Genomic DNA, 13386 nt, shown 5'->3' with positions numbered 1-13386 from the left:
CATATATTGAATGTCCCACAAAAGGAAGATATTGCTCGCTTGAAATATTAGCACTCATAGAGGATGATGCGGTAACAAAGCTATTAATTAGCGAGCAGGCAGGAAGTTGCCGGCCACTTGTTTCATCCTTACTTGCTCGCGCTTGTGCTCGCGCTAGGAGAGCCTCCTTTTTATCGTCTTGCATCATCTTGTATAATACGCGTCGCCTAGTCTTCTTGTCAGCATGTATTTTTTCGGAGCTTTCATTTTTATGATTTTTACTCGACATTTTCACTCATCTATTTCCTGAAGGAGAAATGTCAAGTGCGTATTCGCATTATTGAATATATTTTCAACAATGTCTAATATTTATATATGTTTATTATAATTTTTTAAAAGAACTCAAGCAAAAACTTACAATACCTGAAAATAAATCACGAGATATTAGAAAATTTACCTTCCGGTTCGAATGCCACTGAATAACAGAAGTAGAAAATAACCACAACGAATCGTTAGAACTGCAATAATAAAGAAGATAAATTGAAAATCCGCATGCCTCCGCAAAATGGAACTAAAAATATGAGTATGACTATCTCCATACGAAATTTGATACAAGATATACAATCAGCTGACGTGTTCCCTTCTAGGACTCAAACAAATCTTTACATAATAATCAAAACACCAAAAGTGAAACATAAAGTAACCAAATAGCAACATTTTACTCATTGCTATCAGATAAGCATAAAGCAAAAGTTTAAAAAATTCAACTAAACAGTAAGCATGAAGCGGGATGAGAGAAGAAAACATGAAAAATGTAAGATAAAAAAGTTGAAATTTTGTGAAGACAATTATCATCACTCAATTTTCAGAGTTGAGCCAGCTAATTCAGTTACCATTTATTTCTAATGCACTTGACATTTTTGATTCTTCATGAATTTAATTTTTTCCACTAGCATTTCTAATGCTTGCATATAAAAGGATATGTTTAAGGTCTCAAGTCTTAAATCTTGATGTTTATATCAGTTTCTATTTGTTTCTAATTTGAGAAAGTAAAAAATTATTTTTCAGCTCAATAGCAAAAATATCACTTTTTTGCATTGAGGAACTTCAAACTTTGCCTCTCTAACAGATTGTAATACAAAGAACTGAACTTTCCGCTTTCCTCAAACCAAAATGAAGCAAGATTCACAACATTCACAATTTCATTTTTTTTTTGTGTTTTCATTACTGTGTTGTACCATACTTCATAGAGGTGTTTGGATGGGCTTAAAAGCTGGTCAAACCAGCTTTTAAGCACTTTTTAAATTTTTGGAGTGTGGCAAAAAAAAAGCTGCTTAAAAAAGCTAAAAAGTGCTTAAAAAAGCCAAAAACAACAAGTTGGCTGACCCCAACTTTTTCAATTTTGGCTTAAAAGCCATTTTGGTTTGACCAAGAAAATTACTCTCTTGTCCCTTATAAGTTTTTATAATACCAAAATTACTCTCAGTCAAAGAAACCCTAAAAGATTGTATTTCTCCTATTTTCTTCACTTTGAAGACTGTCGTTCCTCCTTTCATCTTCATCTCTGCTTCATTTCTAATTTTTCTGCGCTTTTCTTCAAGAAATTCAGTGAAAATCAATTATCATTGTAAGTTCTTCTCGATCCTTAAAGTATATTTTTTTTTGAATTCATTTGAAATTTTTTACTGATTTTTGACTATACAAATGCAAGAACGATCTTGCTTTAGGTTGCTGGCTCCTTTCATCTTCATCTCTGCTTCATCCATTTTGGTGTTATAGCAAAGAAAACAGTAGAATATTTGATATTTATCAAAGTTGACTCTTTTTATATAAATGAAGAAAAATGTAGTTTAGGAGTGCTGGAGCTAAGTGCTTGATAGGTCGTTAACACCTCTGCCAAGTTGTTCATATAAGCATGTCATCGAGCACTAATATTTTTCTTAACCAAATCATCACTGTCTTGTTTTTCTTTGTTACTGCTGGTATTGTTAATACTGCTGGTACTTATGTCATTGTTACAGATCCAAAGTGATCTGTAACACTTGTACTCATTGTTTTAGGTTGCTATAGGTTTAAGAGCGGCTTTGTAGTGACAACTTTGATTCATATCCTTTACAGAATTTCTTTTTGTTTGTCAAGAACTATAGTTGATATTTTCTGCATGCATTTGCTCTATGTGCTATCTTCATAACTACAGTCCCTGTAATTTTCTTGAATATCAAGCTGTCTTTGAAGTATGATACACAAGGTTATTGCTAAAACCTTTGTTAACCAAAAAATGTAAGGTTTAGTTTTTTTTAACCGAACTAAACTACTTAATTTTGGGAACATAATCAGAGTCAAATGGTATCATTATTAAATACTAACATGAGATGAACTCACCCGTTAGAGAGATACTAATATTTAACTAGAATGTAGAAAAAGGGTAGAAACAGAGAGAGGACAAAGCTCAGATATGGTATCAAGGGTACATATTGGAGAGTCCATAAAATCCAACAGTTATCATAATTAATCTCTTTGAAATAATTGAGTTCTTAGTTCTATCTCCCATTTTAGGAGAAAAACAATAAAATTGTTACTCAAGATGTCTATGGATCATGAAGTTACAAAAGTACTGGTATTCCTATTATGCAACTTCAGTCTTAGCTTCTTGGTTGCTCTTCTTTCTTTAGATTATTTACATTCAATTATGCCGGACAATGCTAAGTGAGACGATGATACACATATTATATTTATTGAGTTGTGTGAGCAAAATTTTAGAAAAAGAAATAGACCAAACACTTACTTAAATAAAGATGAGTGGAAAAGTCTTGTTGACGAGTTCTATAAGAGGACGAAAAAAGACTATGATAAAAAAATAAAAAATTATTGGGATTACATGAAAGGTGAATGGACAATTTTTAAGCAATTGATGAGAGGGGAGACAGATTTAGGATGGGATGCCAAGAAAAATACGATTATGGCAGACCAACACATTGCTAGGCAAGCCTGACCAACTATCAACCACAACCCATTTTCTTATAAATTCATTACCAGCTAACACAGTTTAAATACCAATTTAGCATAATAAAGGTCTAAAACAGTAAGTTAAACATGCGGAAGTCCAAAGATAATACCACTACCTAGCCCACATTGATCCGGTGTCACAAGTCAAGAGCCTCTAATACAAGTCTGAACAACCTAATACATAAATAATCTAGGAATGTGGAAAGTAATAAGATAGAAGGAGAAATCGGGTCTACGGATTACATGCAGCTACTTCGATAACTCCGGCAAATGTTGATCAACGGGAAAACTCTCACTCAGCCTCTGAAACACCTGGATCTGCACGCAAGGTGCAGGGAGTAATGTGAGTACTTCGACCCAGTGAGTAATAATTATAAATAATGGCTGAAAGCATGAAAACACGTAAAGGCACAAAGCAATTCTATATCAAAGCAGTAAAATCACTTAAAGCGGTAAATCAGTGAAGAAGTCAAATGAAATCTCTTTAACTCAAGTAAAACAGGTAGTTTAGCAAATAAATAACAAGTAGAGACCCGCTCCTCGGGCACAATATCAATCACTTAGTACTCATTCTTAGCACTCGACTCATATATCTCTCACAATAACAGAAATAAGAGATAACCGCTGCGGCGTGCAGCCTGCGCTCACTGGGGGTATGCAGACTCCGGAGGGGCTCCTACAGCCCAAGCACTATATTGCTGCAGCGTGCAGCCCGATCCATATAAGTATTGCTGCGGCGTGAAACCCGATCTATAACATATATAATATCCTCACTGTTGGGTTCTCAACCCCTCTCAGTCATTAACCTCACAGCTTCTCGGGCACAATAATAGAAGGTAGGGATATCAGCCCACAAATTCCTCTCATTTAGGAATAGAATGATAAAACCGGCTCAAATCGTTAAAAACAGATAGAAACATGACTGAGGATATGATTTTTTTTAACAAGTAGAGTGAGGAAAATCAGTCAAAAAATCCCCAAAGGGTTCAAATAGTTGGCACGAAGCCCAAATATGGCAATCAGCCCAAATCATGATGATAACAAATAAGTTTCAATCAAATACACGGTAAAATCATCAGTCGGGACAGACCAAGTCACAATCCCCAGTAGTAAAAGACCCCACGCTCATCATCCAGTACGTGTCTTACCTCAATACAGCACAACGATGTGCAATCCGGGGTTTCAAACCATCAGGACATCATTTACAATCATTACTCACCTCGAACCGGCTACAACTCTAGCTCGCGACGCCTTTGCCCCTCGAATCGGCTCCACGCGCATTGAATCTATCCAAAATCAGAACGAATACGTCACAATATGCTAAGGGAACAAAGCCCAAGCGAAAACAATCGAAAAATATCAAAAATCCCGAAATTAGCTAAACCCGAGCCCCGGGCCTACTTCTCGAAACTCAGAAATTTTCACATCATTAAATTCCTCATCTTCACACGAGTTCATACATATAAAAATCACAAGAATCGGATTTCAATTGGCCCCTCAAATCCCCAATTTAAGCTCTCTTAAACTCAAGCCTTAAACCTCCATTTTAGTCTATTAATTCCTTAAATTTCAGTCCTAATTCATGAAATATCACCATAGAAGTGTGTTTTAAGTCCAAAATCCTTACCTTATCGAAGTTCCCTTGAAATCTCTCTTCAAAATTTCCCAAAAACTCCAAGTCCGAAGTTAAAAATGAATAAACCCTTCAAAAATCACAAAGAAGAAACATATATACATTCTGCCCAGTCCTAACCGCATCTGCGGTCCAATACCCGCTTTTGCAGTACCGCTTCTGAAGTCATTTCTCCGCATCTGCGGAATTTCACTTAACGGACCAACACCGCATCTGCGGTCCACTCGCCGCATCTGCGGCTCCGCAGGTGCGGCCCCTTTTCCGCATCTGCGATAACAGGACTCCCTCAGCCTTCCGCTTCTGCGACCCAAGCAATGCATCTGCGAGACCGCACCTGCGGTACCAAACCGCTGGTGCGAAAACACCAAAAGCATCAGAAAATCTGCAATCATCCAAGTTCCAAAACTTCCCATTAGCCATCCGAAATCACCCCGAGGCCCCCGGGACCTTAACCAAAAGTATCAACATGACCCAATACATTATTTGAACTTGTTCCAATCATCAAAACACCTCAAACAACATTAAATTACCAAAAACTCATCGAATTCAAGCCTAAGTTTCCTAAAAACTTCCGAAACACGCTTTTGATAAAAATCCAACCAAACCATGTCCGAATGACCTGAAATTTTGCACACACATCCCAAATGACATAACGAAGCTACAACAACTCTCAGAATTCCATTCCGACCCTCGGATCAAAATCTCGCCTACCAATCGGAAATCGCCAAAATACTAACTTCGCCAATTCAAACCAAATTCTACATCGGACCTCCAAAACCAATTCCGATCTCACTCCTAAGCCATAAATCACCTCTCGAAGCTAACCGAACCATCGGAACTCACGCCCGAGCCCTCTAACACATAAGATAACATCCGGTTGACTTTTCCAACTTAAACTTTCTTAAAAGAGACTAATTGTCTCATTTCTTTCCAAATCCACTCCGAACGCAAACCAATCAACTCGACCACATAAATCACGGATAACGAAGCATAAAGAAGCAGAAATGGGGGAAATGGAGCGGCAACTCATGAGACAACTGGCCGGGTCGTCACAGAAACATCCCACGAGAACCCGCTAGACGCATACTCAATGGTTATATCTTTTTTTCCTTGCATGCGCATCGGAAAAAATGAATTAACAGGCAATCTTAGCTGAATAGAACCATTTTTACCCAGATTTTCAATTTTTTCCTCGTTTGTACAAACTAAAAATGAGCGTTCAAGAGTTACATTTGTAAAAACTATCTTAAGTAATCATTTAAATTGAAATTAAAATAAAATATAAATTATTTTTATTTATATTTATTATATAAATCAAATATATTGTAGTAATCAGCTCCTTTATAATGTTAACAGCTCTAAGGATATTTCTGTCTTTTTAATAGAAAAAAGTTCTTGCCAACACTTGTTTACAAAACACTTCAACAGTTTTTTTTAAGCTTCAACACTTTTATCCAAACAGGTAACTGCTTATTTATAAAACAAGTTTCAGCACTTAAAAGTTGCTTTTGCTGCTTAAAAGCTGCTTTTACTGCTTAAAAGCTACTTTTTTCCAGCTAATCCAAACGAGCTCACAAATGTAAGTTCAGAAATAAATAGATAGATAGATGCAAGCCACAAATATACTTCCTTTAGTTTATATCAACCCAAAAAGATTAAAACCTATCCCAAATTGAAAGATGTAAAACCCCGAAATTACAAAGGAAATCTCAAAAATAGATAGCTAGCAAGTCTAGCTACAAAGCTAATTCCGGTAATTTACATTTCAAATATTTTGCATCGACTACATTGGATAGCAAAAGCCCAACAAAAGAAAATAAACAGAGAAAGAAAAAAGAGAGACCCCTAATCATATCAAATTGACAGATGAAAAAAATAAGAAATAAGAAATAAGTAAGATAAAAAGAAGTAAGTAATAAAGAAAGGTTGTTACACGAAAAGCTCAAGAAACATGTGGTCAGGCAACAAAGAGAGATCAGAAAAGGAAGAAATATGGAGGAGGGCAGAGTGAATAGCGAGAGAAAGAAGGGAAGGCGAGTAGGTTCTCATTCATGCATTCATTTATTTATCCCTTTTACTCACTCCGATACTTCAACTAACCACCCTTCACCGAAAAATTATAAAAAATTACACTGTGTGTATAAGTAAAATATTGATTTTAGATATATAAAACCTATACTGAACATCCTTTGTCGGAATTTTTTTTTCAACTGCTTTCAACCTTGAACACCCTTGAAAACATTTCTGGCTTCGCCACTGCATCTAAAGACTTTTATTATCTGTCAATGGAGAGAACTTGTGGTGGAAGCTATCCTATGAAGAAACATACTGAAAAGTGAAAACCATGCCTTTCTAATTGAACGCAATACTTGTCTTCCAAATAAAAAATGGCTTATACCAGTACTACTCCTTTCTGTTACCAAAATGGAGTGTCCATGCTGGTGTTCTGTTCTGATAAGTATAATCATTTTGCCTTGGTTGGAATTCTTGATAGACTGTAAATACAGAATTTTGAAGTACTTCTAACATATAAAGGTCTTAGAGGATCTACTTTTACTCTTTTAGTGGTCTATTGTCTATAGTAATCTATCCTTTTCTTATGTTGAAGTACACAAATTCAGATATTTCTTGGATGTTGAAGTATACAGATAGTGTGCCATATGCTCTTTGTTGTTCACCTATCACTCTGACAAACATCATTTGTCTTTTTTATCTTCTTTGTTTGAGATTTGAGCACTAACAATAGTCTCTGTTCATAACTCTACAGGTAAGAAGGCTAAGAAGATGGGAGGGGCATTAACCTTCATGTTCCAAATCACTAAATTTCAGAAATTCGATAGTGGTTCTTCACCTCCATTTTCCAAACCAAACTAACAAACCATTTCACAAAAAAAGTAAGCAGCAAAATATAGCACAAGAACAAAAAAAACAAATACAGACTGAAATGTATAAACACTTCAATGACAAACCCACATAACAAACAAAAAACTTTAATATCAAAAACTCATGTTGTATTCCACTCCCAAACACACACAAAAAGAAAAAAACAGATTTTTATCAATTATCAAAACCCCATATTTTATTCACAGCAGTGTCTGTTAAAAAAAAATATTCCTTTGAAATTTTCGGATGTTGTGTGAGTTGAAACAAATTGGAACAAAAAAAAAGGAGAAAAAACACATAGAAAATAACAAAATTGATATTAAAGACTAAGAAATTTACCTGAGATTTGAGAGAGAAAGTGGGAAAATTCAGCACAAATCACAGGTACAAACACAACTCACAGGCCAACAAATGCCAAAACCAAAAAGAATGGATTAAAAGCTAGAAACCAAGGAGCAAAGCTGATACAGAGCAATAATCGAGCAAAATAACTTTGAATCAAACTCGAATCTGAACTTCAGAAAGGAACTTTTACCTGATTTCGATTTGATCTTATGATGGGTCATTTCTCTGATGCATTTTCTTGTGTGTGCTTTGCTAAGGAATATGTTTATGTTGAAAGAGAAGAAAAACATACATCTGAGAGTAGCAAAAAACGTACACGTATATCTCGGAAGAGCACAAAAAGGCATGTATATAGCCGATGAGAAATGACTGAAGTGCCCTCAAACTTGTTTAAAAAGATTCCTAGCAGACATGTCGAAAGTCTTGCTCTTCTAAAGTAGAGAAATTAGTCCACTCATAAAATGCCAAATTTTTATTCTTTTTAGTTATAAAGTGGCTAATCTTTCTTGTCCGCTTCTCCGGCTAAATTCTCACGCAAAATCCTCAAATTTCAAAGAATTGAAAACTGAAACAATTCAAAAGTTCCGAGAAGAGAAGCTATGTCATTCACACAGTGGGGCGTTATATCCATTAATCCAATTGACCTTAAAATTTCCACTTTCTTAATTCTTCAATTTACTGTACACCCTTGAAATAATGAGATTAGGTCTCCATCCAATTTACGTTTGAAAAATTTGCAGAAGTTTATATTCAGAAACGATAAATTACTTCAAGCGTGTTATTGGAATAGAATGAGTACATTTTTTTAGAGTTAATTTTGTGTTTCTTGAAAAGTGAAGTCCATTTCAAGCTATTGAAGAACTTGAAGGTTGGGTTAAATATGCATAATTATGACTTATTTCAATTGGGTGTAGGGACTATTGGTGAAACTTTGAGGTTGTTTTGAGTTGAAATTTGAGCTATGGTTCGAAGGAAGAATATGAAGTTGATGCACACTGATCACGCTCAACTATGCCTTATAAAAAGGATTAAGCGGTCGTTGTAAATATAACCCGGTTTACAAGTCCGGAATCGAATCCCACAGAGAACTAAGACTTAGCTACAATTGTTCAATATTACCAAGAAGACAAGCTTGAACAATTCCTAACTTATAGATATTAAGATTCTTGTGTTTAACTAATTAACTAACAAATTAAAATAGTAAATTAACAACTAAAGACACTAAGGGTTGGAGAAAAGATTAAGGACGTCTAAAGTTATGATTTCCCCTATTGTCGGAATCCTTCCCGCTGTGTTTTCTATAAATTCGTTAAGTATTCTCTACCGATCATGAGCGCTCTGACTGTCGTAACTCTCTCCCGAGTAATTACCACAATTTACTAGACATATTCTCTCGAATTAAGCTAGCTAGCTTTAAGTACAACTCACTTAGATCACACCCAATGTTTCGTTATCCTTAATCCCACATTTAAACCTTTCGTATTGATCCCTTATATGCGTTAGGAGTGATGTCGTTCAACAACTACCTAAATATGCACTCTCTCCCGAGTAATACACACTAAATAGGTACAGTCGATTGAGAGCTCTTCAACCAACCACAATAATAACGTAGTTGAACAAATAGAGAAAATACTACAGCAAATCTATATTAACGTAATAGGAAAATCATCTTTCAAGGAGTTCCATCAAAACCCTAGATAACAACTTAGCTATTCATAATAGTATCAATAACTACAATAATAGAATTCATAACCAATAATAGAAATAGGAAGAAGGAATTGAAAAACTCGTAGAAGAATTCTCCACCTTGCTCCTAGTGTGTTCTTGCCTCCGTAGGTCTCAAGTGTCTCCAAACTCGATCTCCCATTCCCTGTCTCTATCCCTTCTTCAAAAGTGACATTTTTAGGTCTATTTATATGTTTAGGATAAGACCTAAACGTGTAGGTCAACTCCTAGTCAAGCCGGGAAACAATTAAAACCTTCAAAACTCGGATTGGGGATGGCTTTAAGCTGGCCTCGCCTGGATAACGCCAGCCTAGGCCTGGATTTAAGCTGGCTTCACCTGGATAAAGCCTAGTTAGGCCTGGCTTTAAGCTGGCCTCACCTGGATAAAGCCTGGTCGAGCTGGCTTTTGCCCGGCTTCTCCTTTTCACTGTTCTTGAGCGTAATTTCGACGTTTAATCATCCCTTTAGCTCTACTTTCATTTTTGATGCACCTACAAATAAAATAGACTCCATTACGCACAAATAAAGTGTAATTTATCATTAAAGCATGTACAATGCAAGACAAATAATATACGAAACTATGAAATTATAGGCACACATCAATACCCAACACTTAAACATTGCTCGTCCAAGAGCAATCAAACTACACTTATAGACATGACCTTTTTAGCAATTCCCTTAACTCGTCACACCAAGAACATTTAAAATAGACTAAGCACAAAAGCGTAATATCTTCACCTCAAGATTTGACTCACAAGTACCACGCATTATTCACAACTCACCCACTTACTCTAACATAGAAGTCACTGACATTACCTTTCCTTCGTGAATCAAGTGCCCTCACACAAAAAAAGAGTGTAGTTCCACACAATAAAATTTAAGTACACTTAGGAACTCAAGATAGAAAGAGTTCACTCACTCTCAGAAATAACATTCATATGCCAAAAAGATGTACCATAGGCTTGCTCGTAGTGTACTACTCTACTAATCTAGCTCATTCAGTCTAGGATCAAGTAAGACTTTAATTGGTTGTAATGTAGGCTACGGGTCGGGTAGGATACATTTGGATATAAGAGTGACTACACCTCTCTAAGCATTTTAATACATATATTTTAACATTCAAACCCCACACTTATATCAAACCTTAACTCCACCTTCACATCAATATATATTAACTTTATACTTCTTTAAGCATAATAACATCAAAAGCCACCACTTATCAAGGAATATTTTTTTCACAACAATACAACTATTTTTTTCTTTTTCTTTCTTTTCAAATCAAGTGGCTCTTACTTTTTCAAAACAGTGGACATTTCTCCTTATTTCATTAGTTCCACTCAAAAGCCAAACCAACTACCCCACACTTTAACTTTTACAAAGTTCATAATAATTCAAGTGTTCATGAGAGGTTAAAAGGTTCAAATAGATGGTTAATTCAAACAAATTGGTAAGGCTTGTAATGTGGTTGCCAAAGAAATAAGATTACATGCTCAAAGAGGTTAACTACATTACATAGCAATTAGGCGGGTAAAATATACATATCTGGCTCAACAAAGAAACGCCTATATCAATTTCAAGACTGAACAAAACTACTATTTCGCTTTGCAAACACACAGGGCAAGTTCTAGACATCAAATGCAGCGTACAGAATAACACAAAACCTCTCACACACATGGCACATAACTCATTCATGATTGGTTTTTATCAAGACACTCTAGTCAAAGTAATTAAGCAAATTTAAGATCATACAATTTAAGGTAATTCTACAAGAGTCAAAAACTGAGCCTAAGCGTCACAACCAAAGTACTCTCTATTCTCAAGGCATCATAAAGCTCAGAGATATTGTTACAATTCAATTCATCTCACACTAGCTCCTACTCTTAAAAAAATAAAACTAACTATACCCGGTTCAAACAAAACCCTTGAAAAAGAACCGCGGCACAAAGAAAAACCAAAGGGGACTTACTACACTACCTACAAAGAAAACCTTTTTGTCTTTTTTTAGACAAAAACCCTCAAGAAAATTTTCTAGGATATCCATCGTCGGGAAAAGTCCAATCTTTTGTTTTCGTTTTTTCTAAAAAATAAAAAAAATATTCAATTAAACTAACACAACTAAAATAGCATAGAAAGTCACCCAGACAATCTCCTCACCCCATACTTAAAATTGTGCATCGTCCCCAATGCACACCATAACTAATAAGAGGATAAAAGAAACTCCCTGGTAGGCCAAAGGCCGAAACACTAGCAGCTCATGGGGTACTCAGACTTCTCCCAGGCTTGGTCCTTCGTGCGGGTACCTCACACTTAGTACCAACCAACTGGTTTGCTGTTGCATCCTTCCAATAGCTTTGCTTTTCATGCTCCTAGAAAATAAAAAATCGACACTACAAAAATAATATAATAAAAAAATAAAAAAATAAAATAAAAAAGCAGTAAAGCTGGGTCGCCTCCCAACAAACGCTTGATTTAACATCGCGGCCCGACGCGAGTCACTTTCTGCCTGCAATTTGAACTTATAAAGTGGACCCCAAGTTTTGATTCTGCTCTATGATCATGATCTAGGGGTGGTGGAACGAATCTGACTGGCCCCATAAAATAATGTAGTATTCTACACTTCTTGGCCTTCAGATGAGATGTGTATTCCCGACTTTCTAGCAAGAAGCATTCCAGAATGTAGGCACCTTGTTCCTCATTCCTTCACTTCTCAAGTGTCTCGGACGACTCTATTTCCATATCATCATCCAAACACAATGTGGAAAAATACTTGGAGTGTGGACCAATGCGCTCAACAACATGAACATTGGGGCTGTCTACATTCTCAACACTAATGACAATAGAGTCAACTAAATATGTATCCTCAATATCCTTGGTTGACTCTAGTATCTCTTCTACAACATCGACATCCTCAAAATCTAGCTCGATTGATTGTTGGTGTACTACTCTGGTCTTCTCCACTAGCACCTCAATTTCTGTATCTAATTCACGCTTTCTTGGATACTATTCACAATATTGACTTGTTGAGCATTAAAATCTTCAACCAGTTGCCTCACGTGAACTTTCAAGTTGTGAATAGTTTCCTCTTGCCTTTCTATCTGCAATTGTAATTTACTATGTTGTTCCAAAAGACACTTTAACATATCTTCGATCTTCTTTAGGTCAGCTTCCCGGGGTTCTTTGTTCCCATTAACTTCACCAGAAAAAGAAGAACCATCAAAGTAAGGTATTGGGGGAAGAAGAGAAATATAAGCACAACCATAAAAGTGACCATCTTGACTACCACACATATCACACACATTCCATACATAAGATTGAGTTGGTGAACAAAACTCTTTCTCGGGAATATTTTGATAATTTTGCCCTTGGTGGTTTCCTTCACAATATGTATAAGGAAGATTAAAAGTAGAATTACCAACATCAAAACTCTCATAATTCCATGATGCCATGTTTCTCAAATAAATAAATAAAATTAAAATAAAAAAAATAAAATAATAAAATAAAAGTTCAAACTTGAAACTAGGGAATATGTACACCTACAACTAGACCGTTAGTTCCCCGGCAGCGGTGCAAAAATTTGATCACGCCCAACTATGTCTTATAAAAAGGACTAAGCGGTCGTTGTAAATATAATCTGATTTACAAGGCCGGAGTCGAATCCCACAGAGAACTAAGGCTTAGCTACAACTGTTCAATATCACTAAGAAGACAAGCTTGAACAATTCCTAACTTATAGATATTAATATTCTTGTGTTTAACTAATTAACTAATAAATTAAAATAGTAAATTAACAACTAAAGATACTAAGGGTTGGAGAA

The 13386-nt window shown here is 35.7% G+C and overlaps 1 long non-coding RNA gene across 1 annotated transcript; it reads right to left on the bottom strand.

Moving 5' to 3' along the window:
- Positions 1-2968: 2968 nt before the first annotated feature.
- On the bottom strand, positions 2969-8369 carry LOC107801316 (uncharacterized). Its single transcript, XR_001651612.2, has 2 exons — positions 8037-8369; positions 2969-3303 (listed from the first exon to the last, which is right to left on the bottom strand). It is a non-coding gene; the product is annotated as an uncharacterized LOC107801316 (long non-coding RNA).
- Between the last annotated feature and the right edge of the window lie 5017 nt (positions 8370-13386).

This window comes from Nicotiana tabacum, chromosome 1 (genome assembly GCF_000715075.1).
Source record: "Nicotiana tabacum cultivar K326 chromosome 1, ASM71507v2, whole genome shotgun sequence".
NCBI classification, from domain to species: Eukaryota; Viridiplantae; Streptophyta; class Magnoliopsida; order Solanales; family Solanaceae; genus Nicotiana; species Nicotiana tabacum.
This window is presented reverse-complemented; position numbering and strand designations above follow the sequence as displayed.